This window comes from Rhincodon typus, chromosome 46, assembly GCF_021869965.1.
Source record: "Rhincodon typus isolate 14 chromosome 46, sRhiTyp1.1, whole genome shotgun sequence".
Classification (NCBI taxonomy): Eukaryota; Metazoa; Chordata; class Chondrichthyes; order Orectolobiformes; family Rhincodontidae; genus Rhincodon; species Rhincodon typus.
In genome coordinates, this window is record NC_063377.1 from 6,130,750 (window position 1) to 6,134,670 (window position 3,921).

A 3,921-nucleotide genomic window follows, 5' to 3' on the forward strand; every position below is an offset into this window, starting at 1 on the left:
CGGTACTGTACCCCAGTGTTATACAGCGACAGACCCTGTCCCCCACCAATATTTAGTCACAGGGGTGTACAGTTTATGAAGGCTGCAGTGCTCTCTGCCAGAATGTGTTGTACATGCTTTCTGTTGGTCTTCCAACATTGCACTTCCCTGCTGTGATACTTGAGCAGTCATAACGTCAGTCTCCTCCCTGCCTAGGGACTGGTTGATGTAAACTCTTTGTAGTCAGTGTTTTGACAGTGGAAACACCTCGCCAGGGGGTGATAATCGCTGGGGAATGAGTACAGACGTCTGGGATGACCCAGGCTGCTCTGTATTTCCATTCCCAGCAGGGCCCTGGGGGCTGCAGCTTGTTTGGTGTTGAAATCCTAATCGAGAACTCGGCTGCATTAGGGACGTAAACACCCTTTCGCTTCATTCTTCATCTTTCAGTCCCATTGTAGCACCTGCACGCTGTTTTTTATTCCCTTTTATTCATTCACGGGATGAGGGTGTCGCTGGCTAGGCCCAGCATTTATTGCCCATCCCCAGTTGCCCCAGAGGGCATTTGAGAGTCAACCACATTGCTGTGGGTCTGGCGTCACATGTAGACCAGACCAGGTAAGGATGGCAGTTTCCTTCCCTAAAGGACATTAGTGAACCAGATGGGTTTTTACCAACAATCATAGTCATCATTGGATGCTTAATTCCAATATTTATTGAATTCAAATTCCACCATCTGGAATTTGAACCCGAGACCCAGTCTCTGGATTAACAGTCCAGTGATAAAACCACTAGGCCATCGCCTCCCCAGTCCATGCCATCCCCTCCCTATCTCCGTCACCTCTTACAACCCTCTGTGCTCCTCCAATCCTGGCCTCTCCAGCAACCCCCGATTCCGATCACTCTGCCACTGGGGGCCAGGCATTCAGCTGCCTTGGGGTTGGGGGGGAAGGGGCCTGAACTCAGGAACTCCCCCCTCCTCCGATCCTAACCCCCTCACCACATGGAAACCCCCCCCCCCCCCCCCCCCCCCAGCCCCCAACCATGTCTCAATTGCTTCTTTCAGTGATCATCTTTGATCCATGCCCCTTCAAAACCCACTGTCTCCCAAAGTCGGTTTCCTCTTCCGAACCCCCTCATCGTTTTGGACCCCTCTGTCAAATCAAGCCTTTCTTCCTCTGAGGGGGACCTCTTTCGGCTTCTCCACTCTATCCGCGTCACCGATGTCCCAGATTCCCAGAACCTTTGTCCTTAGTCTTCCTGGCACCTTCTCTGTCTTCGCCACCTTTCTTACAGTGTGGTGCTGCCAATGCTCTAGTCAAGGCCCACTTGGCATTTCGTCCAATTTTAATGCCAAGCCCTCTGTCTGGAAGAGTTATACAATCCTATAGGACTTGTTTGGCTACAGAAGGTCAGAGTCCTTGATGTACACAGCACAAAAAAAATGGCCCTTTGGCCCATCGTGTCCGTGCTGGTCAAAAATAACCACTTAACTGTACTGGTGCTGTTTCCCAGCCTTGGCATCGCAAGTGCCCAACTAAACACATCTTCAATTTGATGAAGATTTCTGCCGCTCCCACCCTTTACAGGAAGAGAGTTCCAGATTCCACTCCACCCTCTGGGTGACAGAGTCTATCCTCCCCTCCCCTCTAAACCTGCTGCCCCTTCCCTTAAATCTTACCCCTCCTGGTCATTAATCCCTCCACCAAGGGGGGAAATGTTCCTTCCTGTCTCCCCTATCGATGACCCTCATCATTTTATCCATTCGAACCCTGCCCCCCCCATCTCCGCTCTGAGGAGAACAAACCCCAGTCTGTCCAATCTCTCTCTCTCGCATCGCTGAAACTCTGGAGGTTTGAGCTACAAGGTGAGGCTAGAGAGATGGGATTTTTTTCACTGGATCGTAAGAGGCTGAGGGGTGACCTTTATAGAGGTTTATAAAATCACAAGAGGCAGAGATAAGGTGAATAGCCAAGGTCTTTTCCCTCTTTTCCCAAAACTAGATGGGCATAGGTTTAAGGTGAGAAGGGAACAATTTAAAAAGGACCTATGGGGCAGCTTTTTCACGCAGAGGGTGGTGTGTGTATGGAACGAGCTGCCAGAGGAAATGGTGGAGGCTGGTACAATGACAACATTTAAAAGGCATCTGGATGAGTACATGAATAGGAAAGGTTTAGAGGGATATGGGCCAAACGGTGACAAATGGGACAAGGTCAGTTCAGGAAACCTGGTCGGCATTGGACGAGTTGGGCGGAAGGACCTGTTTCCGTGTTATATTCCTCCGCGACGCCAGCCACAGGGCAACATCCCGGTAGGTCTCCCTCTGCCCCCTTTTCCAGTGCTGTGACATCCCTCTGATAATGTGCATTCCAGAACTGCACACTGTACTCTCTAGCTGTGGCCTGGCCAATGTTTTACACAGGACCCTGTGTCATCCTGCCTTCTGCCTTTTCAATTCTTTGGATGGTTTCAAGTTTGCAGTTCCCTGGCGACACTCCCCCTTAAAAAACGAAGGGATCTTGCATTAAAAACAGGCAAGATCAGGTGAGTTTTTAATCTGGCCAGCACAAATCTTTGGAGTGCTGACCGTGAGGAGGAGGAGGTGGTGGTGGTGCCTGAAGCTGTTTTTAAGGCGTTCTTGGTGAAAGATTTCTGAAGAAGGGTCCCGACCTGAAACGTCAGCTTTCCTGCTCCTCTGATGCTGCCTGGCCTGCTGTGTTCATCCAGCTCCACACTGTGTTATCTCAGACTCCAGCATCGGCAGTTCTTACTGTCTCTTGGTGGAGGGTTACCTGGGCGGTGGGGTGGGGAGGCTGCAGATTGCAAGTTTGGGATGACCTTAGAGGGCTATAGAGGTGGGACTAGCTGGGTAGTTCTTTGGGTAGTTCTGATACTGTCAATTTGTGAGCCCAGTCATGATCTTACTGAGTGATGGGGCAGGCTCAAGGGGCCCAACAGCCTGCTCCTTACCCCAGTTTTCTCTGAAGACTTCAGTGAATCACAGAATCATTCTTCTGAGACTGGGCATTCATGCGTCTGTGTCCTGATGCGAGGTTAAAATGTTTTGGTCAGTTTCCTCTTTTCTGTGGCGTTTATTTTCGCGTGCTCACTTTGCACAATTCAACCCTTGGACAGCTGTCCGCGTGGTCCCACAGTCCAAAAATGTCGAGGTTAGGGTGGGTTGGCCATGCTATATTGCCCTGTAGTGCCCAGAGATATGCAGGCTAGGCGGTAAATAGAAACCTAAAGAACTGCGGATGCTGGAAATCCGAAATAAAAACAGAAATTTTCGGGAAAGCTCAGCAGGTTCTGGCAGCAGCTGTGGAAAGAAATCAGAGTTAACGTTTCAGGTCCAGTGACCCTTCCTCAGAACTGATGGTAGCTAGGAAAATTTTTTTATGTAGATGATAGGGTGAGGGGAATGGGTTAGGAGTAAACGAGGGGTGGGGACAGAGCCCAAAGAGAGAGAAGAGCAGTTGAACAAACAATGGAGTGGATAACAATCTGGCTAGGAGGGTGAATAGCTGTTAATGGGGACTAACATTAGGGTTGTGTGTAATAGCAGACTTGTGATGATAAGGCCTAGTGTGTGGTGTTAGGGGTAAGAACATGGGAGAACTCAAGCCCTAAAGTTATATTTGTGTCAATATTGTGTCCAGAAGGCTGTACAGTTCCCAAGTGGAAAATCAGGTGGTGTTCTTCCAGTTTGCACTGAGCTTTGCTGGAGCACTGAGACACAGATGTTGGCCAGGGAACAGGGTGGTGTGGCAAAGTGGCAGGCAGCGGGAAGCTCAGGGTCTTTTTTGCGAGCAGAACATAGATGTTCTGCGAAGTGGTCGCCTCATCTATGCTAACTTGTCCCGTAGTGCCCAGGGATGTGCGGGTTAGGGTGGATTGGCCGTGCTAAATTGTCCCGTAGTGCCCAGGGATGTGCGGGTTAGG

At 50.1% G+C, this 3,921-nt stretch overlaps 1 protein-coding gene across 1 annotated transcript in view; it reads left to right on the forward strand.

The window, feature by feature from the left end:
- LOC125487846 (RNA-binding protein MEX3B-like) overlaps positions 1-3,921 on the forward strand; it is a 12,948-nt gene that overhangs the window by 6,841 nt on the left and 2,186 nt on the right. The window lies entirely within an intron of this gene.